Source organism: Narcine bancroftii, assembly GCF_036971445.1.
Source record: "Narcine bancroftii isolate sNarBan1 chromosome 12 unlocalized genomic scaffold, sNarBan1.hap1 SUPER_12_unloc_2, whole genome shotgun sequence".
Taxonomy (NCBI): domain Eukaryota; kingdom Metazoa; phylum Chordata; class Chondrichthyes; order Torpediniformes; family Narcinidae; genus Narcine; species Narcine bancroftii.
This window is the reverse complement of record NW_027211808.1, coordinates 7,419,413-7,444,397: the sequence shown is the minus strand read 5'-3', so window position 1 is coordinate 7,444,397 and position 24,985 is coordinate 7,419,413. Positions and strand designations below refer to the sequence as shown.

At 42.4% G+C, this 24,985-nt stretch overlaps 1 long non-coding RNA gene across 2 annotated transcripts in view; it reads left to right on the top strand.

Annotated features, from left to right (window-relative positions):
• Positions 1–8,027: 8,027 nt before the first annotated feature.
• LOC138750171 (uncharacterized) overlaps positions 8,028–24,985 on the top strand; it is a 31,435-nt gene continuing 14,477 nt past the window's right edge. For both annotated transcript variants that reach the window (XR_011349128.1, XR_011349127.1), the window contains exon 1: positions 8,028–8,351. This is a non-coding gene — a long non-coding RNA (uncharacterized lncRNA). The remainder of the gene's footprint in view (positions 8,352–24,985) is intronic.

The following is a 24,985-nucleotide window of genomic DNA, read 5'->3' as shown; positions in this document are numbered from 1 at the left end:
ATTTGTGTAGTCCACTTCAAATTTGTAATATTTTTATACACTGAATAATCATCTTTACAAATTGGCAAAATTTCACTTTTAGCCCAATTTACTTTATAACCAGATAATTGGCCATAAATTTCTAAACATTCTTGAATTGCAGGTAAAGAACTATCCGGATCCATCAAATATAATAAAACATCATCAGCAAATAAATTAATCTTGTATTCCTCATTCAGAACTCTCATACCTTTAACATTTTCATTTTGACGTATTAATTTTGCTAAAGGTTCAATAACTATAGCAAATAAAGCAGGTGACAACGGATATCCTTGTCTAGTAGATCTTGTCAAACTAAAAGATTCTGAAATTTGGCCATTAACAGCAATTCTAGCCTTTGGGCTATTATATAAAGCCTTTATCAATCCAATAAATGAAGAACCAAAACTAAATTTCTCAAGTACTTTGAACAGAAACTTCCATTCCACTCTATCAAAAGCCTTTTCTGCATCCAATGAAACCACTATTGGATAATTCAACTGAAATTTAGATTTATTTATGAAGGTTATTAACTGTAAAATATTATCTGACGCATATCTATTTTTTATAAATCTGGTTTTATCACCATGTATAATTTTAGGCAGATAATGAGCTAATCTAGTAGCCATAATTTTTGCTACAATTTTATACTCTACATTTAACAACGATATTGGTCTATAAGATGAAACCTGTAAAGGATCTTTATCTTTTTTTGGTATAACCATAATTATTGCGTTAGAACAAGACTCAGGTAATTGAAAAGTGTTATAAGTTTGTTGTAATACATCCTTATAAATAGAAGATACATCAGCATAAAAAACTTTATAAAACTCTATAGAAAACCCATCTTCACCAGGTGCCTTTCCATTCGGCATATCTCTTATTGCCATTTCTATTTCATCATCTGTAAAAGGTTTATCTAACTCTTGTCTATCTTCTTGATTCAATTGTGGCAAGTTAATATTTTTTAAGAAACAATCTATTGCGTCTCCAGTTACATCTTTACATTCTGAAGTATACAATTGTTTATAGAAATTACAAAATTCCTCATTAATCTCCTTTTGATTAAAAATAATACCTGATTTCTTTCTAATCGCTGGTATAATCCTAGATAATTGTTCCTTTTTTAATTGCCATGACAAAACTTTATGAGCTTTCTCACCCCATTCATAAAACTTATGCTTAGTTCAATTAATTAAACATTCAAATTAGTTAACTGATTCTTTTGCATTTCGGTAGCATGTTTTTGAAATTCTTTTTCAGTAGCAGTTATCTTTTTCTCTAAGTCTTCAATCTCTTTAATTCTCTCCTTCTTTACTTTAGAGGCATATCTGATAATTTGGCCTCGCAAAAAAGCTTTCATTGCATCCATAAAACAAAATGACTAGAAACAGAATTACAGTTAGTACCAATAAAAATTTAAATTTGCTGTTTTAAAAACTAATAAATTCTGGTTTTTGCAATAGCATAGTATTAAATCTCCATCTTGAGGCTTTCTGAACATCTTGTGAACTCAAATATTCTAATAATAGTAATGAATGATCCGAAACCAATCTAGCCTTATACTCCACAGATGTACCCTATCCTGCAAATGTGCTGATATTAAAAAATAATCAATTCTAGAAAAAGAATTATGTCGTGAGGAATAAAAAGAAAAATCTTTCTCTATAGGATTAACTCTTTGCCAAATATCAATTAAATTCAAATCTGCCATCATATTAGTCACTTGAATTGCCATCTTAGACTTCTTAATTACTCTTGGGTACTTATCCAATAAAGGCTCCAATACCACTTTCAAATCTCCCCCAATCATCACATTAGAGTTCGATTGTCCAAGTAATAAAGACATATCCACAACAAAACCTGTATCTTCAACATTAGGAGCATAAACACGTCCATGCCTCATTAAAGATTGTACAATTTAATTTTAATAATCTTCCACCATTTTTCTCTTCGTTCTGTAACTGGAATGGTAGATTCTTAAGTACCAAAATTGCCACACCTTTTGCCATTTGTCTTAGAAATAAACGAAGAATAAAAAACTTGCCCAACCCATTCACGTTTGAGTTTCAAACGTTCCTTATCTGTTAAATGAATTTCCTGTAAAAAAGCAACATCAACTTTTAATTTTTTAAAATAAGCAAGTACCTTCTTACGCTTAATAGGATTATTTAAACCTTGAACATTAAGAGAAGCAAACTTCAATTTAGACATTTCTTACATTCAATAAAACAAACACAAAACAAACAAAAAAAGGAAGAAAGAAAGGAAGAAAAAAAACAATTTGAACAGAAATCAATTCCTACCCCAGATATTTCCAATCATTCTGTTCCTGTCTGGCCAATTTCTTTTGTTCTCCTTAACACCTCCTCATGCCTTAATCTTCTTCCTAGACTGGCTTTCCATTCCCTTTGTTTCTTACAGGATACTCTTTGTTCTGGTCTGACTGTGTCTCCTGTGCTACTCAACACCTCCTTCAGTTTGAGCATTCCTACTAAATCGTTTCATCCATTTCCTCTCCCTTGTATTTTGGGAGCAGACAATTTTACCCCTACTGGACTCAGCAAACTTTGCTCCATGCTAAGTCTTTACATTACTCTTTTCCCTTAACCATGAAGTAAATATAAGATTGTTAAATAGTCATATATTCCATGATGTTTTAACCCCTAGATTCCAACAATGCTCACATGTATGTTCATGGCCTTGTGGGCTGTCTCACCAAGACCACCCTTAAATTGGAGGAGCAACACCTGATTTTCCATCTGGGTCCTCTCCAGCCAGATGGCATTAACATTTACTTCTTTTTTTCTGCTAACCTGCTCCCCTTTGACCTTCCCTTCCCTTTCCTGTCTTCTTTCTTTCAGATTTCCACCCTCTTCATCCAGCCATCCCTCCTCCCCCAGGCTGCTGTGCACTACCTCTCTTCTCCCTATTACGTCCTGCCTTTGGGACCTTACTCCTCACCCCCTCTCCCCACTCCTCCCTTTTTACCTTCTTGTTCAGACACTGTGACATTTTGTTCATACTTTAATGAAGGGCTCAAGCCCAAAATGTTGATAATGTACTATTATCTTTGCTATATAAGGAACACTGTATGACCTGCTGAGTTTCTCCAGCAGGCATCACTGCTACCTTCTGGTGGAAGATGCAGAAGCCTGAGGTCTAGCACCTCCAGGTTCCAGAACATAGTCATATATACTGTTTACATCAGTTATCAAGACTCTTGAACCTTCCCATCCTACCCTGACTTCAAAACCACCATAGATCTTCTGAATGAATGACTCAGCACAATTTTTGCAGCAAGTCCAAATATAAAGTCTTGATACTTTTTTGTCTTAATTTAATATTATTGTTTTCTTGTACATTGCGCATTTCATATAATTGGGAAGCTAAAGCAAAGATTACATCTATACATTGTATTCATGAACATGACTTTAGATAATTCCTATGATGCTCCTCCAGCAATCAACACTAGGACATCATCTCTACTTTTGGAAGTAAGGTAATATTTTTTTTGGAACTTTAAAAAAATTTACTGGGACAGCTCTGAAGAGACAACTCTTAGAGTATTGTTTTCAGTTCTGTTTGCTTCATTACAGGAGGATGTTGCAGCTATGGAGAGGGTACAGAGGAGATTTATCAGGATGTGGCCTGGATTAGAATATGCCTTGAAGCATTGTCATCTGAGCTCAAACTTTTTTTTTGCAAAGGATGAGAGGCAATTTATTAGACATCTATCAGATTCTGAGAGCATAAGCCCCTTTCTCATGCAGGAATTAATGGCCAATTGCCTAAAAAGGGTCTAGCGTGAATACAAAATCTTCTCAACACTAGCAAGAGATTACATCATCTCATGCAGGATAGACTGGCTTGACCCCTAAAACAATCCCTAGCATCTGCAGACACCTGCCTGTATTACAATCAAACAATTGTAGAATGGGCATTCTGGGATAGAAATGATCCACATTTTTTCATGGCTGCAGGAACATGAAAGATGAACAAAAAAAAAGGTATTGTGGCGGTATGAGCAGTGGAAGAAACACAGACACTACATTGAGGGTCATTAAGGATTGTTTTGATACAAATTAGTGCGCCCCTTTAAGGACAGCATATGGTCAGTCACCTGGTGCATTGTGACATTATAATCGTTGCCCAGGGTGCACGCTGGAGGGGTTGCAGGAGTAAGAGAGAAACATCTGACGACGCCATTTCCCCATGGCTGCCCCACCACGTGGCGATACAAGTGGGGCCGGTTTGCCATGAGGAAAGTGTGCTGCCACACAACAGCAACACCCCCCCCCCCCCCAGGACCAGCTACAAGTCCTGTCGCTTTGGCGGCTGGCTCCAGTGCTTGGGCGTGATTGTCTGCACTGGCTGTGATAAGTCCAGATGGGCCGCCTTCAGGCGGTCCATCATAAAAAGTTTCTCTCTCCCCCACCAACATCCAGGGTGCAGGTTCCACCGCACCATTGCTAGATGATATGGCCCCTCATACAGTCACCGTAGCGGTGCACGTTGTGGTCCCCTCCACACAAAAATGAACTGGGCTAAGTCGCACTCTTTGCGGAGATGAAATGGCTGGGTGCTATGGCATGCTGTGGGTGGGTGCTTTGTCAGTAGCCATGGTGTCAGGTTCTGGGCTGAAGAACCAGAGAAAGCGGAAAGTGGTATGCCATAGACCATGGCATGAAGCCTGCAGCTGCTCCTTGGGTGCTGTACTAATCCTGAGGAGGACCCAGGGTAGTTCGTCCACCCAGTTTGGTCCAGAGAGCCTGGCCATAAGCGATGCCTTAAGGTGCCTGTGGAATCTCTCCACCAATCGGTTGGATTGCGAGTGGTATGCTATGGTTTGGTGGAGCTCGACCTTCAGGAGCTTTGCCATCTGAGTCCACAGGGCAGAAGTGAACTATGCCCCCCTATCACTAGTGATGTGCGTTGGTATTCTGAAACGGGCAATCCATTGGCTGACCAGAGTCTTGGTGCATGTCTCCATGGAGGCCTCCTTAATCAAGATGGCCACCTCCATGAGGGGGGTAACAAGCCTCCTTGGACACCAGAAGGAGCCAGACAACATCAACATGGATATGTTGGAATCTGCAAACTGCCAGGTTGAAGTTCTGAATGGGGACTTGCGTGTGTCGCTGGACCTTGGAGGTCTGACACCTGGTACAGTTCCTGCCCAGTTCTCCACCTCCTTCTTCAGCCTGTGCCACACAAACTGCTCAGCAACCACCCGCACAGTTGTCTACTGCTAGGTCAGCGAGGTCATGGATCAGACTGAAGACCTTTGCCCTCCAGTGTGGTGGGTCCACCGGATGTGGCGTTTCTGTTGAGACATCGCAGAGTAATGTGTCCAGGATGTTGGGCACCTAGACAACCTTGAGTTTGTGTTCTTAGATGGTGGACTGCAAGGTTTGCATCTCCTCATTGATCCTCTGTGCCTGAATCATTTGCTCATAATACAGGCCGGGCTCGAGAGAGTTGATGGTTTGTTGGGAGACCACATCTGCCACTACATTGTCCTTGCTGGCCCTGTGTCAGATGTTGATCATGAACTCAGAAACGTACGAGAGATGGCACTGCTGTCTGGCGGACCACGGATCCTTGACCTTCGCCAGTGCTTGAGTGAGGGGCTTGTGATCTGTGAAGGCTGTGAATGGCCTGCCCTCAAGAAAGTAGCGAGCAGCTCCCAGTTGAAAGCATTGTACTTGAGCTCTGGCAGATGCAGTTGTTGGCTAAAAAAGCCCAACGGGCGCTATTGTCCATCAAGCCACTGTTCCAGAACCACCCCCACTGCCGTAGCTGAGGCGTCCACTGACTCCAGTGTGTGACTCCAGTCATGGGTCTACCAGCAGAGTGATGCAAGCTAGAGCCTCCTTTGTTACGAAGAAAGCCCTGTCTGCCTCCCCTGACTATGATAAAGTCTTTTCTTTGGTGACCATGAACACGAACAATGGGCGCATGGTATGTGCGGCTCTGGGGATGTAACGATCGTAAAGGTTCACCATTCTGTGAACTCTTGGAGGCCTTTTAGGGTGGAGGGTTTGGGGAATTGTTGAACTGTTGCTCCCATCTCCAGGGCCAGCACGGCCCCAGCCACTGAAATGGTGTGCCCCAGGAACTGGAGGGACTCCTTGCCGAACTGGCATTTGGCTGTATTAACCGTGAGTCCAAAGTCTGCCAGCCGGGCAAAGAGTGTGTGGAGGTGGGCTTTGTGTTCATTGCGGTTGTGAGTGGCAATGAGAATATCATCCAGGTAAATGAACACAAAGTTCATGTCTTTTCCAACCGTGTCCATGAGGTACTGAAATATTTGGGCCATGTTCTTTAGACCAAAGGGCATACGCAAGAACTTGAAGCGGCCGACAGGTATGATAATGTCCATCTTACCCACACCACCTGGGGGCACCAGAATCTGATGGTATCCCCACACGAAGTCCACTTTTGAGAAGACTCGTGTGCCGAGGAGGTTGGCAGAGAAGTCCTGTATGTGGGGCATCGATTACCTATTGGGAATGGTTGCATCATTCAACTGATGGTTGTCCCTGCATGGTCTCCAGCCCTGGATGATTTTGGGACCATATGGAGTGGCAATCCCCAGCGTTTTCTGAGCACCGGACGATTCCCAGTTCCTAGAACCTGGAGAACTCCTTGAGCTTCTCGGGCAGCAGCTGTCTGGTGGGCAGTGGGCGACCCTGTTTGGTCATGTGGTGGAAGATCCCATGTTGGGGCAGGGTGGCATTAAATCATAGCTCTAAGATGGTGGGTAACTCATCGAACCCATCCCTGGCGGTGGCTACAGTGGTGGTTTTGGGCCTGTGGGCTTCTGCTGTGTCCAGTTGAGTGGAGTGGAATGTTTGGGCTTTGACCAGCCTTTTGCCCTTTAGGTCTGAGGAACTCAGCTCCTAACTGCATGGTGCCCCTGGAGGCTAGGATGAACCACCATTGGATCTTTTCCATCCTGATCTGTATCTGTGCCAGCTGAGTGCCGAAGGTCCTAATGGTGGAGCTTTTGGCCACCCATGGTGTTGAACCTTGAGATTGGGTGCAAGTCTCTAATGCTATGGGGGGGAAGGATGCTAAGCTCAGCCCCTGTGGACACCAGGAATCTGTGGCCACTGGATCAGTCCATCACATGATGGAGGCTGGGTGGTTTTTCCCAGAAACCGGCAGGGCTGGCAGCACCTATTGACTTGCACACCCCAGCACTGGTTGTAGAAATACCAGATCAACTGCCCCTCATTTGGCTTGGTCTTGGGAGCAGTTTGCGGTTGGCTGATTCCTGGTGGTCCCACCTGGTTGAAGGCTGCTTCGTTCTCCCTCTTTGTGCCTCAGAGGGCATCCACAGGGGCTGTTTCTCTTCTCGGGTTTGAGAAGTATTCACCTGTGAGGAAGAGAAAATAAGCCTTGTGGTCTTCTGCCAGGACCAGCATTTCATCCATCAGCTCCGACAAACTATAGTCTGAAGGAGCCTGGAAGCCCGTTGCTGGGCTGTTAGCCTGTAAGTTCCAAGCAGCAGGTTTTTGAGGGCAGTGTACTTGCCCGTAGTCGGGGTATGGTGAATGATATCATCCATCCTCACTGCCATATCTTGGTCCAGAATACTCATGACATGAAAGAACATCATGGCATCTGAGGAAATGTGGCAGAGTTGAAATTGTGCTTCTGCTTGCCTGAACCGTGTTCTCAGTCGGTGGGACCAAAGAGGGGGGAAAGCTTGATGGAGACAGTATTAACCTCTGCTGAATCCATGGTGTTTTGAGTCCAGAAAAATATCTGAGCTCGTCAGGGTCACCACTGTGATGGTGTGAGCAGTGGGAGAAACACAGCCACCTTGTTGAGGGTCATTAACAACTGTTTTTATTCGTATTCAGGATGCCTCTTTAAGGGCAGCAGGAGCTCAGTCACCTGGTACATTGTGACGTCATAATCACTGCCCAGGGTGCGCAATGGAAGTGATGCTGGAGTAAGAGAGAAACCTCTGACAATGCCATTTCCCCATGGCTGCCCCGCCACATGGTGATACAAGTGGGGCTGGTTCACCATGAGGATGTGCACCACCTCAGATCTCTCCTGAAGCCAACACATTGAGGCCACATTGACATGCCATTGGATCTACTTTCCAATGAGAAATGGCATGTCATTGAATGCTCTTTCGAACTCCTACAGGTGCTTTGTGGAATGTGCACTGATTGGTTGTATTACAGCCTGGTTTGGAAACATGTTCGCAGGAACTCAGAAGGCTGTAAAGAAAAGGCAAACCTAACTTAACTAGCACTGGCACCTATCTCCTGTCCATTGAAGACCTCTCTGTGAGATGCTGCCTCAAGAAGGTAGGCAACATGGTAAAGGATCCGATCAGCCCCATCACAATCTCTTCTCACTGCTACTGACAAAATCCTGAAATCTAGGTTCAAGTCAATACACAAAGCTGGAAAAACTCAGCAGGTCAAACAGTGTATTTTATGTAGCAAGGATAAAGATGCATAATGGACATTTTGGGCTTGAGCCCCTCATCAAAGTATGAAGGGATCAAACCTGAAACATAAAATACATTGTTTGACCTGCTGAGTTTTTCCAGCTTTGTGTTTTGACTTCAAATACGGTATCTGCAGTCTATCCTGTTTTACTTTTAACTCTAGGTTTATTATTTTTTTCCAATAGCTATCAGGCTCAGACTTAATTTGCTATCCAAACCTTGACCATAAACTATGCTGGAACCACCAGAATATCTGTTCTTCTGAAATAACACTTTGTTTGCATATATTGCAAATGTGAACAGTTATTTATCTATCCCTTTATATTTATCATGTATTTTTCAGTCTCATGGCATATTGTGATAATTTAATTTTTACATTTGTTGCTGTTATATCTTTCATGTCTGTATGGCTTCAGCAGGGATTAATTTTGGGATATCAGTACATTATACTTTTGTATGTAACAATAAAGTCACAACAAGTTTATCATCTGATTGTAAAAGTACAACGCAACAGCATTTTCTGGTCCTTGGTGCAAAACATGCAGACACATAAGCAGATATCACACACATACATACAGCTTATTGGTGGTGACTCTGATACTCCTGCATCTCTTTCCTGATGGGAGCAGCTGTGTGCAGAGTAGAAGGGGTCCTCAATGATCTTGAGTGCCCTCTTCACACAATGTTCCCAGTAAATCATGTCAATGGGTGTGGTGTGGCGTGAGCCTCTAGAAATCCTCATTGCCACTCTTATGATCCTGTGGATTGACCTCCAATTTGTCTTGCTTGTACTCAAGAGTACAGGTCCCGTCTCACTGAGGATTTCCTGAAGTGACGAGAGAAATTTTCAACCCCACACTGAGAGTCTGATCTGTGACAAGTTCCAATGTTATTGTCATAGGAAACAATTGAGCTTAGAAACACAAGATGCTTGCACTGAAGTTTGAAGCTCCCTCTGCACGGTTGGATCAATGTGTTTTTAATGTAGCTGGGAGTTACAGAACAAGGAATGTGGAGTGAGAGAATGATGCAAAATTTTCTTCCATGGTTTGAGATTTTAATCTGTGTAGTTGGTTGAATGGATAATATCAGGTAAAATATTGCTGATACAGTATCTATCTAAATTTGAAGGGGGTTCAAATTCGAAAGGTGTCACCTCTATTGGTCTGAACATAAATTTAAGATCTTTTATTCTATCACCATTTGATGTGAGTTACATCACTGTAGTGGTCAATGATCAGTTAACCATGCCTCAGTGAGTGGTACTCTTACCCTGGACCAGAAGTCTCCAGTTACACACTGGGAGAAATTATAGAATCGAGACCAAAGATCCTAGTTCATTACTGAAAGTTGAGATAGTCTTTTCAGATGAGAAGCTCCATCTGTCCCACACATGGAAGTCAATGATCCCAAGCCACTATTACAAGCAACAAAGACTTTAGTCAGTGTGGCTGGAAAATAAGCCCTCTTATCAATATCATGGTAATCTTTTTGTGTCCGGCAGATTCCCTGTTGTATCAGAAATATTATATTGGCTGTGAAGAAATCCTGAAAGGGATGTGGAAGGTGCTTTGGAAATGCAAGTTTAGGGTTGCTGCAAGGAGCTAAGCCTGTTTTAGCAGAGATCCATAGCTGAGCAGTGTAGGGACAACAACCGTGCACCTTATTTTGGCTGCAAGACTTTGTTATTGCTTGAATCTCAGTTACTGATTCTGTAATCAAGATGGTTGAAAGTAATCGAGGTGGAGTATTTCTTTGGGGCATTCACAGCCAGCATTAAGTTTTTATTTGTGAAAAACCTTTGACTTTTATGCTTAGTTCAGACAGCCCCTGTAATTGTGCATTGGATATTAGAATGGTTGGGACTAAGAGAATCTATTTGCTGGGATTGTGTCATTGGTTTAACATTACGTGAATATTTCCATCGATTATCTGTTTTAACCAAATTTGGCTGATATAAAAATAAGCATTTATTTTGCTTATTCCTTTTTATATCTATTCCAACCATGATAAATTTAGTTTTTAGTATATCTTAATCTAATGTGTGTTTTCATATAGAATATAGCCAGTGATTTGTCTTCTACTGATGTATGTGGCAGTGAGTTCCACAGATCCATGACTCTGGCTAAAGAAATTCTTCCTAATCTCTGTTTTATATGGATAACTAATTTTCAGTCTTTGACCCTTGTCCTTGATTCACCCACTCTCATCCACCCTATCTAATATTTTCAAAATATTAAATGTCTCTAAGAGATCTTCTCTCATTCTCCTATACTCCAATGAATACAACCCAAGAGCTGCCTATGCTCCTTATACGCTAGTCCTTGAATTCTAGGAATCATCCTAGTAAACCTTCCCTGTACCATCTCTAACAACATCACATCCTTTCTAAGATAGGGGCCCAAAACTGTCCACACTCCCCCAAATGAGGACTCACCAGTGCTCCATAGAGCATCATCAACTTTTACTCTTTACTGTTGTACATTATTTCTCTTGAAATGAATGGCAACATAGCATTCATTATCTTCACTACCAATTTCACCCAGTCATTAATTTTAGGTTTTCTTGCATGAGGACACCCAGGTCCCTTTGTATATCCGAGGTCTGAATTTTCACCCCATCCAAATAATATTCTGTCTGTTTGTTTCCACTGCTAGAATATACATTGGTACTTTCCTCTATGTTAAATTTCATCCGCCACAATTTTTCCCAGTCTCTTAATCTGTCTATATCCTTCTGCAACTTTACGTTTTCTACTACACTTCCAATTCCACCACCTATCTTGGTGTCTTCCCGCGAATTTGGTCACAAAACAATTTATATCACAATCCAAATCATTTATAAAAATTGTAAACAGCAATGGCTCCTGCAGAACACCATGAGACTTCTGACCTGTCTCCCCACCATCCAAACTGCAGTGGCCCTGGTGCTAAAAAGGTGTTCAGGGTGAGGAATACATGAACTGATATCACACATCGGTATCCAGGTCAGCTGGAAGTGTGTGCCATGGATAATTCCTACCGCTGTTTAAATAATTGTTATTGAAAAGTGTTGCATTTAATTTTGAAAATAAATGTGATTTCTCCTTTACATATTCTATGCGTGCATGTCCCTCTACTCTTACACATAGTCCAAACATAGAGTTTTGTTCACATTCTCTGCCCCACCCTGCACAATGCTTCCTGGAACCTGGCCTTGTCCATACTCGATGACCAGCTCAACAGTGTGTCGGCAGCCATCAACTGTTCTCTCATGTGTAAACCAAGGCTGGCTTTAAAAATGGATTATTTATGCAAATTAGATATTGTGTTCCTATCACACTTTGATCTTTCATAGAGCAGGCTTTTTATGGTGGTTGTTGCCCTCCTGGCAATAATTATAACCTTCCAGCATATGAAATTGTTGAGCAGTTGGCTTTGAGCTTCCTGTCAATCCAGTAACACCAGTGCTTCTCTGTTCTGTTCCCAAAATGCTGGAAGATCCATCAAAATCACTGCTGAATATATTCCGTGGCTCACTGCCCACAGTGGAGAGAATTTAAGTGATGGGCAGGCCCCTGGACAAATTACCTTCTTCATAGGAAACAGCTGAGCCCCTCATCCTGAGACCTTGCCCCTCAGGCCTAGACCGCCCTCCTGGAGGAAATAATTTGTCAGGTTTTCAGCTCCCTCTTATTGGCCTTTCTGAACTCTACTGCTACTCAACTGCTTCTTGCAGAGTCATCCTCACTTCCAAGAATAATTCCAGTGAACCTTCGTTAATTGTAAAGTGACCAAAACTTTGCATCCAACAGGTGCAGGCACATTTTTTCCAGACTTGCTCCCTGTGTAATAAATATTCAGGTACCACTTTCTTAATTATCTACTAAATTTAAATTAAATCCTTCAGCCCATGAGCTTGTGCTGCCTGATTACACCCAATTGATCTACAACCTCTGGTATATTTTGAAGGGTGAAGGAAACTGGAGCCCCTGGAGAAATCCATGCAGACACAAGGAGAATGTAGAAACTCCTTACAGTCGGTGCTGGTTTCGAACCCTGGCCCATTTTTCAAGCACTATCATTTTGTGGTACACCACTGGCCTACTGCAAGGGGCAACCTCTGTACCTGCAGGAGAGTATGGGGTATGGACCACACCTAGCCAGCTGTCAATCAGCTGACCTGAATGGATCAAGCCCCACCCAGTTGGCTGTCAATCACCTTCCGGGTTATAAGCCTGAGCTGGACTCTCAAGGGCTCACACTGAGTTTACAGCAGCCACAGCCAGCCCTGCTCTGTGGAAGTCTTTGTGGATTAAAGCCTGTAGTACAGCCTCTTTAGTTTTGTGTGTTTGCTTCTGACTAACAGCACACCACACTGTGCTGCCCTACTGTTAGCTTTGATTGGTTAACTTTGACCAGTTCTTCTCTGTGCCAGCATGGGAACCAGTGAGAGACTGGTAAAAGATACTGTAAAGCCCACTTTCCTTGTTATAACCCCAGAATGTTCCATGTCTCCATCTCTTACATTCTTCTTGCTGCACCAAGGCCCCATTGATGAAAAGTTGTAATGAATATGAACTAATTCCTTCACGATCTTCCAGATTTCAGCAGTGTCTTGAAAATGTCTAAGTGCCTGATATTCGCTGGCTCCCCAACCAATGACACAGCCTTCCATGATATTTGTATGGGGGAGATGATGAAAAATATTTCCTCACCCATTTGTATTGAGGTCAACTCCTTATTTTTATTATGTCTCTAACACCCTGGTTTAAAAAACCTCAACCAAGGGATACATCTTCCTACAACTGCACTGGCAAATCACATTAGAGTTGCCTTTGATTAAATAAAATCATTTCTCATTCCTCTGAACTGAAAAGATTTTGGGGCAATCTGATTAATGCCTACTGAGGACGTCTATTATCTCAGTGATCAACCTGTTGCCTTACCCTCTTGCTCTCTCTCTGACAAATACATCCATCCACAAATTGGGAGATCATAACCAAGACAGCTGGACTTTTGTGACAAATCCTCCAGCTATGTCATTTGTCTTTCTAATTGCATGGTGGAGTTTCCAGCATTTTATTACAAAGACAGCCAGGTCCACCTGAAAACCAAAGTCATTAAACTCTCACTACTTAAAAAAAAGTTTTAATTTCATTTTTAATTTTAACCATGGCGGTTGACCCCATTTTTTTCAAAATTATATTCAACCTGCCACATTCTCTTAATCTATCTGTGTCCCTCTGGAACATCCCTACAGACCTCCCACCCACCCCCACCCCACCAACACACAGCTGCACTTGCATCCAGATTTGAACTGCAGTTGAACACCCCTTATCTGAAATGAATGGGAGCAGACATTTTTCAGTGTTAGGGTTTTTTCTGGATTTTGGAATAATGGAACTGTAATGGTATGGATTGTATGTACTTGTTGGCCTGTAAAGACTCTAGTTGGCCCGCCCCCTGATGTCACTCTCCCGTGGACTCCTCCCCTGTGACCTAGGCCATAGAGGTCAAACCACCTCTCCCTTCCCTGCATTTCGCTAGCTTGGATCCAGGCCATTTCAAGTTTTAATGTACAATAAAGTCTATCGTTCTCCTCAGTCTTTGTTCTTGTGATTATTGGGGCAACTGGTAGTGCCCAACAATTTATTGTACATAAAATTTTAACATATCTGGTAATGGAGAAGTTACTGTGTCATGATTGGCTAGAGGTGGATCCCTAAGTTCCAGATGCATCAGAACTCTTCCAGCAGTGGGTCAATTGCTTCAACAATTTCCAGGAGGCCGCTGTTCAATGAGAAGAGGCTGAAAGTTCTAAGGTAAGAGTCGGCCAGAGGGCTTTCCAGGCCATCAGAAGCTGCATGACCTAAACTGCGGCGATGGCTGATCTATGTTGCACTATACAAGCCCAAAATCAATGAGGTCTACTCCCGTTACCTCCTGGCATCTAGAAAACAGCTGCCTGGTGAGTCGGTAGAAGAGTTTGTCTGAGCCCTAATCACTATGGGAAATGACTATTTGGGGAACCCCACAGTGTCTGTGTGCGGAGGCCCAGTGTATGGAGAATCTTGTCTGGAATGCATGCGTGTCAGGGTTGAGGTTGGACTATAAACGACAATGTGTCCTCAAGGATGATCAATTCCCATTGAAATGGGCTATCCAACTGGCCAGGACCTTAGACTCAGCCCAGTGCCAAGTAGAGACAATCGCAGGCAGAAGCAGGTCTATCCAGTATGTGCCGCTGCAAGGACTGCCATCCTGGGAGTGGCCATCGGGAACAGCCGATGTGACTGTGGCTGCAGTGATGTCAGGATCGTCGAGATGCAACTTCTATGAACATGCAAGTCATCTGCAACATCTCTTCCCTGCGAATGGAGCTAGCTGCTTGGGCTGTGGGAAAAAGGGCCACTATCAACGAGTCTGCAGGTCCAGCAAGGCGTGTATGGCTTTGTGCGTGATAAGGCGAGTGTCAATTTACCCGCTCCCACCTCCATTCTCTACACAGTTGCAACTTTCATCTACGACCTCATTCTGCCCTGATGACATCACTTCCGTCTTCTTCAACGGTGTGGGCAGCGTGATCAACATGGAAGCATCGGGTGTTCCCTCTGATGATGAAGATGACGCACCCATCCTGGCATCAGTCAATTTGGACCTAGCCAGCCCTCACCTAATCACGAACTCCATGATGCAGATTGAGGTGAATGGACACAAATCGAACTGCCTCTTCAATAGTGGTAGTACTGAAAGTTTTATCCACCCCGAGGTGGCACGTAGGCTCTTGATCCCTATTTGGCTGATGACCAAGCCCATGTCAATGGTGGCGAAAGACCAGCGGACGTATCCAGGGGTACTGTGTGGCATCTCTGACAGTGGGAGGGGAATGTTATAATGACTTTTTGTTGTTGGTCATGCCCCAGCTATGTGCGCCGATCCTCTTTGGTCTCGACTTCCAGAGTCAGTTCAGGAATGTGAAGGCGGTGTTCGGGTGCCCCCAACAACCACTCAATGTTTGCAGCTCACAGCTTACAGGGATTCCCCCCCAATTCGAGCACCCAGCTCCAGCATCTACCTGCAGCCTCACCACTATTTGTCACTATTCGCGAACTTCACCCAGACTGTGAACCGATCATCACCAAGACCAGGTGCTGCAGCACTGAGGATATTGCGTTTATCGGGGTCGAAGTTCAGTGACTCTTGGTGGAAGGGATTATAGCTCCTAGCTCCAGGCCCTGAAGGGCACAAGTTCTCATGGTCAGAGGGGCAGGCAAACCCTGGATGGTGATTGATTATAGTCATCAACCGCTTAACCCAGTTGGATGAGTACCCCCTACCCCGAATAGCCGACTTGGTCATAAGGTAGCACAACACAGAGTCTTCTGGAATTTTTCGAGGATGTGACAAAGAGGGTGGACTTGGGAGAGCCAGTGGATGTGGTGTATTTGGACTTCCAGAAGGCCTTTGATAAGGTACCGCACGGGAGACTAGTGGGCAAGATTAGGGAGCATGGTATTGGAGGTAAGGTGCTGACATGGATAGGAAATTGGTTAAGAAATAGGAAACAAAGGGTTGGGGTAAGTGGGTCTTTTTCAGGTATTGGGTCATCAGTTGTTTGTAATTTATGTAAATGATTTGGATGAGCGGATTATTAATAACTTGAGCAAATTTGCAGATGACACGAAATTGGGTGGCGGTGTGGGGTGTGAGGAGGATGTCAGGAAAATGCAGAGGGACTTGGACAGGTTGGGGGAGTGGGCTGCTGAATGGAAGATGACGTTCAATGTAAGCAAATGTGAGGTTATCCATTTTGGGGGAAATAATAGGAAAGTTGAGTATTATTTAAATGGAGACAAGCTAGGGAGTGGGGAGGATCAAATGGATCTGGGAGTACTTGTTCACCGGTCACTGAAGACTAGCATGCAGGTTCAGAAAGCTGTGAAGAAGGCAAATGGCATGTTGGCTTTCATAAAGAGGGGATTGGAGTATAGGAACAGAGACGCCCTTCTGCAGTTGTACAGGGCCCTGGTGAGACCCCACCTGGAGTATTGCATCCAGTTCTGGTCTCCAATTTTGAGGAAGGACATACTAGCTATAGAGGGTGTGCAGCGCAGATTTACAAGGTTAGTTCCAGGGATGGCGGGGTTGACATATGCTGAAAGGCTAGAAAAACTGGACTTGTATCTGATGGAGTTTAGAAGGATGAGGGGGGGACATGATTGAGGTATACAAAATCATCAGGGGGATAGACAAGGTGAAGTCTGATTACTCGTTCCCAATGATGGGGAAGACGAGGACTAGAGGGCATAGTTTAAGAATACAGGGTAGGCCCTTTAGGACGGAGATGAGAAAGCATTTTTTTACCCAGAGAAGTGTGAATCTGTGGAATGCTCTGCCACAGAGGGTGATAGAGGCGGATTCGCTGACTATGTTCAAAAGAGAGTTAGATAAGACTCTTGTGGGTAACGGAGTTAAGAGTTATGGGGATAAGGCTTGAAAGGGGTACTGATGGTAATGATCAGCCATGATCTAAAATGGCGGTGCTGGCCCGACGGGCCAAATGGCCTACTCCAGCTCCTATTGTCTATTGTCTATTGTCTAGCAAGCCCACACATTTCTCCAACATACCCCAATTAACAGATGCTACCTTCCCCTTTACCTTGGCCAGTTTTCCACAATCACGCTGCAACAATGTCCAAAAATGTGCAATATTCTCCTAATTCCCTGGACAACATTTCCACCATTTTGCTGGCTAACATTCTACATTTTCCCAGGCCAACATTGTTACATTTAATATTGAACATTTCCCTATTATCTTGCTAAAAATCCACCATTACCTTGGCCATCTTTCAACAATCACATTGTCACATATCCCATCTTCCTGAAATATTCCCAGATCACCATAACCAACATACCACATCATCCCCATTACCCTGGCCAACATTCTCCCATTACCATGACCCACATGCCCCATTTTCTTGGCAATATATCCCCATCATTCTGCAACATTCCCCCATTTCCTGGCCCACAATCTCCCATTATCCTGGCCAACAGGCCGCTTACCCTCACAAATTTCTCCCATTACCCTGGCAAGCATTCACACATTTCCCTGACTAAACTTGTTGCAACACCTTGGACAAGATGCCCCCATTACCCTGTGCACATTCATTCATTTAACCTGGGAAATATTATCCCATTACCCTGGCCATAATTCCGCCATCTGCCTTGCTTCTTTTTCCATTAACCTGTCCCACATTCACTCCCATTTGCTTTTCCAACTTTCCCCATCATTCTGCAACATTCTTCCACATCCTGCAATTTTTCCTATTATCTTTTCCAACATTCCAGCATTACACTGGCAATAATCCCATATCTTTCTGTGACATAACCCCCTGAATCTCTTCAACATTCCCCATTACATTAGCCAACTTTCCACAATCACCTTGCAACATTCTCTATCAAATTTCAATAATCCTCAATTATGCTGGCAAACAATTCCCCCATTATTGGGAAACATTCCCCATTTCCTGGACAACATTCCCACTTTTTCTTGGCCAACACCCTTCAATTGCATTGAGAACATTCCACTATAACCTGGGTAAAATTGCCGCATCATCGTGGGAAACATTCCCCCATCACACCTTATCTTTCCTCATCATCCTGTAATATTCCCTGATTAACATAGATAACATACCACCAACCTTCTGCAACATTCCAAATTACACTGACCAACATGTCCCATGATCCTGGCCAGCCTGCCCACATTACCCCATCCACAAACCTTCTTTAAACTGTGAAATATTACCTCATTGCACTTGGCAGCTTGCTGCCTTTCCCCTTAACCATGGCCAACCTTCTCCCATTACCCTGGCCAACAGGACCAATCAAACTCGCAACTTTCTCCATTTACCCTGATCAACATTCTCCCATTTCACTGGCAAAGCTTCTCCCATTTCCCAGGCCAACATACCCAATTATCCAGGCAACATTCCATCTTTAACCTGAAAAATATTATCACATTACCCTGGTTATCATTTCCCCATCACACTTGCTTATTCGCCTATTACCCTGTCCCACTTACCCACATTTGCTTGGACAATTTCCCCCAACATATTTCAACATTACCAATCATAATTCTGTATTCCCCAATTGGACAGACCAACATTTCCCTCATCATCCTGCATCTTTCCCCCATTTTCATGGCTAATGTTTCCACATTAACCTGGCCAACAGATTTCTACTGCATTGTGAAAATACCCCCATTACATGGTTTAAAACACCCATTAACTTGGCAAACTTTCCCAAATCACACCACAACATTCCCCATCATTCTAAAATATTCCCTGATTACCATAGCCAACATAACCCCAACAATCTGGAACATACCCCCATTACTCTTGCCAACATTTGACCATTATCCTGTCCAACATTCCCCATGACCATGGGCAAATTTCCCCCATAATAGTGTAACACTCCCTCTTCATCCTGCAACATTACGAATTACGCTGCCATCAAATCCCATCATCCTGCAATATATCCCCATTACATTGAGTAACATTCCCTCACCATGCCAAAATTCTCCCATTTTCTTGGACAATATAACACCATCATCTTGCATCATTTGCAAATAATTTTACATTATTTCCCCATTAACCTGGAAAACATTGGCCCTTTACCCTGGCCAACATTTTTCCATTATATTGTGAACATTCCAGGGTTGTGGCAAGATGGCGTAGAATCTAGATGTGTAATCTCGACCTCTCTGGCCGAACTTTTAAGTACCCATTTTTAACCCTTTATTTTCAAGTTTAAACTTTTTAAATTTCAGTCTTAAGTATTAAGGAACTCTTATGGTCATTAATGGTAAAAAGACTAAACCTCAAGTGCAGAAGAAATTTCATTTTCAGTGTCTTGAATATTTAGGGCCTAAACAGCTTGTTACAGCCTCAGGTTTAATTTCTTTAGTGCCTAAATCACAAAGATTGCCTGTGGGAGCTGCAAAACAAATGACTACTACTCACTAAGTAAAGGACATCGCTGGAATTACCCATTCTCAGGAGGAAGGTGTGTGTTCCCTCAAAGTGGATCCTGATTCTGGCAACCTGCCGAATTCAAAGGGGGGTGCACATAGGAAGACGACTCCATTGTTTGAAGTGAATGTTCCAACCTGAAGAGATTGATCTAATCCGTGAGTTTTTGAAACAACAGTGAGCTGTGGGGGGAGAACAGCAGCGACCCTCTGAGGAAGTAGGGGTGCCATCTCTGGGAGTCCAGACCCGCAGTAGAACCGTTAAATTGCGTGTTGTTGAGATGCAGCAGGAGCTGCAGTTACCTAGTTCTGCCATTACGTTTGAGAAAGCAGGGGTGAGCTTTTCTGAGCAACAATATAAGCAGTTAAACAATGTAATTCAGCCTTTAATGCAAGAGGTGGCTCAAATGAATGTTAGTATGAGGTCAGAATTCACTAAAGATAAAGCACGTGTGTGGAAGCATCTCATAAAGATTTTTTTAAAAATGCAGTCTGCTTTTTTAGAATGTAAACAGCAAGTGGCGTCTAATACATAAAAAGTATTGAAAGTTGAAAAATCCATTCTAGAATTACGAGAACATGAAAAGGAGTTAGAGAGGACAATGGAGAATCAAAGTAGAAGGAAAAATGTGAAAATTGTTGGTTTGCCAGAAGGTATGGAAGGACAAGATCCTCTTCATTTCTTTAAAGAATGGATTCCACAAGTATAGGGGCAAGAATTTTTCTCTGGAGGCTTGATATTGGAAAGAGCTCATAGACCTTTAAGAAGAACACCTCTACCTGGTCAATCGGCGCGAACTGTGATAATTCAATGTTTGAATTATTTGGACAGAGAAACTATACTTCGTTTAGCAGTGCAAAATGCGAGACAAGAACAGGCAACATTATTGATCAGAATAGTAGATTTTTTTTAAAATCCAGTTTTGAGTCAAGAGGTTATTCAGCATCGGCGTCAATTTAATCCAGTTAAAGACGTTTTGTTGCATAAAGGTTATAAGTCTACTTTTGCTATCTGGCAGTGTTAAAGATGTTCTATGGAGAATTTCAATCTTGGTTTTTTGACAATGATCGTGAAGCAATGATTTTTGCTGATTCATTGCCGCATGCAAGAGGACAAAGACGTAGTCCACCATTGTCTCCTAAAGAAAAATATGGTTGTTTTGGAAATGGAAGAAATAGCAGAAATGGGAGAAATGGGAATGAAAAGAGTCCAACTTCTCTGGAAATGGGGTCTCCTAGTTTGGAATCTCTTGGCTGAACAGAAGAAATTACTTATTCTTATTTTATTTTATTTTATATTTCATTATGATCTTTTGATGTTATTCTTTGTTTGGCTGGGGTGGGAGAGATTGGCTCTATTAGTCATCAGGCACTGGTGGGTGATCCACAACCAAGTTATGTTTAGGGTTTACTACTTTTTGGTATTTTTTTGGGGGGGGTCTCTTTTTTTTATAATTTCTTTAATCTTTTTTTTATATATATATATTTTTATTTTCATTTTATTTAGCCTTTAATTTCTGGGTTTTATTTTCTCCTATTGGAGGGCCTATTTATATTGATTTGAGTTTTTACATAACGATGTTATTAGTTCTTAGTAACATCAGTATATATGTAAAAGTTGAGGTTTGCGACTTTTAATATTCAAGGTTTAAACAGTCTGATTAACCATAAACGCATTTTGCTCTACATTAAGAAAATGAAAATTGATGTTGCTTTTTTTACAAGAAACACATTTGAATGTCAAAGAAAGTATGAAATTGAAGAGGTACTAGGTAGGGCATGTATATTCTTCTTCATTTAATTTGAGGGCTAAAGGTGTAGCAATTTTGATACATAAGAATTTATTTTTTGAATTACAATCAATAGTGGAAAAAGCAGAATGTATTCTTAAATTAAATTGTAAGATTTTTAGTGAATTTTGAACTCTACTAAATATTTATGCCCCAAATGTAGATAATGAAACATTTATTTCTGATGCATTTTTATATATTTTATAGAATAATGATAATGTTTTAGTGGGTGGTGATTTTAGTTGTGTTTTGGAAACTTTATTAGATAAATTTCCAAAGAGAAAAAAATAAGGAAAAAAAAAGACATTGTGAACATTCCCCATTAACAGGGCTAAAAACTCCCTATAACCTTGGACAATATTTCTAAATCACATGTAAACATTTCCCTTCATCCATCGCCAATGTAATACATCATTCTGCAGCAATTCACCATACCTTGGCCAACATTCTTTAATTTCCCTGGCAAACATCCCTTCATTACACCGTCAACAATCCTTCATTAATCGGATCACGAGATGAAGTAGTGACCGGTAAGAAAATACCAGCCCTCTCCAGAAAAGTTAAAAGAAAGTAAAGAAAAAGCAAAGCCACAAACAGAGAAACTAATACAAATTAAAAATAAAAGTGTGGAGAAAATGGCAGCAAAGAAAGAAAAACCAAAATCAACGGGAAGGAAAGAAGGAAAGATGTCGGAAGAGAAAGGTGAAGGCCTTACCTGTGCAAGAAGACCTGCCATGAAGAGAGAAGCTCGCTCCCTGAGGTCAGTGGAAACCCCGAACTCAGGACTACAAAGATGGCTCACGGAGCCAAACAAAAATGCGCAATGCAAAAGACAAAAACAACACCGACGGGAGGGGGGACCAGCGGAGGAGTAAATCTCCACAGGTGAAACAGACAAGAATAACACAACAGCAAGACTCCCAACAGGAAAACATAGAAAATAACGGGAACAAGAAGGAAGAGTATAAAAAAAATGAAATTAGAGAAACAACAGATGACCAACCCAGAGGAAGAAGACCAACACCAAGACACTTTTAATAAAAATAAGAAGGACAAAAATACCCAACAAAATAAAATAAGCAACCCAACAAGAAAATCAGAAGAGACAGAGGTTAAGGACACAGATCCTGGAGTGGACTCAGAAGAAGAGGAGGAAGAACATCAAACTCTACTCAGAGAGTTGGAAGATGAAGGGAAGGGACAGTACATGGATTTTAAAAAAATCAAGAATATACTCAGTATATAAAAGTAAAAGATAAAAATTTCTTGTTTATTTTATTAAATTACAACATTGTTTAATGGATTTAATGTATCTCATAGATTGAACTTTGAATAAATGGGAAGGGGGAGAGGGAGGGAGGGAAGGGAGGGGGGAAAAGGGGAGAAAATGACTGTATAGCTTCAAGAGAAAAATGTCTGTATGTATTTTGGTCAGTATGGTTTATAGTGTAAAAAATAAAAAAAAATATTAAAAAAAGGTATTTACACCCATTTTTCATGTAAATGAAATCCAGTTAAAGAAATAAACAAGCTACTTGTGCTGATCTGAAAAAAATGACACCATCAATCCCATATTATCCTGAACAATATAATCACATCATCCTGCATCATTTCCCCATCATTCGGTAACATTCTCCCATTAACCCAGACAACATTCCCGCTTTTCCCAGGCTAACATTCTTACATTTAATTGTGATCATTCCCTCATTACCTAGCTAAAAAAGCCCATTACTTTGGCCAAAATTCCCCAATCACAGCAACATTTCCCAATATCCTGCAATATTCCCTGATTACCATAGCCAACATAACCCATTATTTCGCAACATTCAACCTTTATCATAGCTAACAATGTCCCATTACCTTGGCCAATATGTCCCCATTACACTGTCATCATTCCATCTTTAGCCTGAACCGTATTACCCCATCACTCTGACCAACATCTCCTAAACGCCTTTTCTTCATTCACCAATAACCACTCGTACATTACAGCATTTAGTTGTCCAGCTTTCCCTAATCATCCTACATTATTTCCCATTAATTTATCCAATATTCCCACATTCACAAGTCATTGGCCAACTTTCCCCTATCATACTGCATCATTCCCTATTCATCCTACAACATTTCCTCTTTACCTGGGAAACAATTACACATCATCCTTCAACATTTCCGCATTGTATTGAGTAATATGCCCTATCATGATGTCAACATTATCCTATTGCCTTGGATAACATGTCCCCATTACTCTGTAAATACTCCTTCTTTAAACTGGACAGTATTACCCCATTACCCTGAACAACATTCCCCATTCACCCTTGCTTCATTGCTCCATTACTCTCTCCCACATTTCATCATTAACTTGGCCAATATTCCTCCACAATCCTTCAACATTTTCCCTTTAAATTGTTGAATATACCCTCATTAAACTGTGCAAACAACAACATCATCCTGCATAATTTCCACAGCATCTGCCCAACATTCACCATTAACTTGGTTAAATTTGGCCATTCATCGTGCAATAATCCCTCTTCATCATGCAACATTTCCTTAATATCCAGGCTAAAAATCCCCATCATCCGTAAACATTCCACATTGCATTGTGTATCATTGCCCCATCACCATGCCAACATTAACCTATTATCTTGGACAATATAATATAACCCTGTCAGCCTTGTCTAGACAAGGCTGACAGCCACCGACCTGAACGTCGGTCTGCCCTCATTGCACATGAACTTCTCAGACTTGACATCGACATAGCCGCTCTCAGTGAAGTCCGCCTGGCAGATGTAGGCAGCCTCCAAGAACGCGGCGTGGGCTACACACTCTACTGGTCTGGCAAGCCTTCGGATGAACGACGCCTATCTGGTGTAGGCTTCATGGTCAAGAGCTTCATTGCCTCCAAACTCGAAAACCTTCCGACAGGCCTCTCGGACCGAATCATGTCCATGCGACTCCCACTTCAAAACACGCGTCACATCACCCTCATCAGTGTCTATGCTCCAACCCTCCAGGCGGAACCAGCAGAAAAGAACAAGTTCTACACCGACCTGCGCAACCTCATCCAACGTACCCCTACAGCCGACAAGGTTGTCATCCTGGGCGACTTCAACGCTCGTGTCGGCAAAGACTCAGAAACCTGGCCAGGAATCCTGGGCAAGCATGGCGTCGGCAAGTGCAACGACAATGGGCGCCTCCTGTTGGAGCTCTGCGCAGAACAGCGACTTGTCATTACAAACACCCTTTTTCAGCAGAGGGACAGCCTTAAGACCACCTGGATGCATCCCCGATCCAAACACTGGCACCTCCTGGACTACATCCTGGTGCGAGAAAGTGACAAACAAGATGTGCTCCACACCAGGGTCATGCCTAGCGCGGAATGCCACACTGACCACCGGCTGGTTCGCTGCAAGCTCAACCTTCACTTCAAGCCAAAGCCCAGGAACAATAAAGCCCCCAGAAAGAGGTTCAATGTTGGAAACCTGCAGTCAGACGAAGCGAGAGGAAACTTCCAGGCAAACCTCAAAGCAAAGCTCGACGTTGCAACCCGCCTCACGGACCCGTCCCCTGAAACCCTCTGGGATCAGTTGAAGACTACCATACTGCAATCCACTGAAGAGGTACTGGGCTTCTCCTCCAGGAAAAACAAGGACTGGTTTGATGAAAACAGCCAGGAAATCCAGGAGCTGCTGGC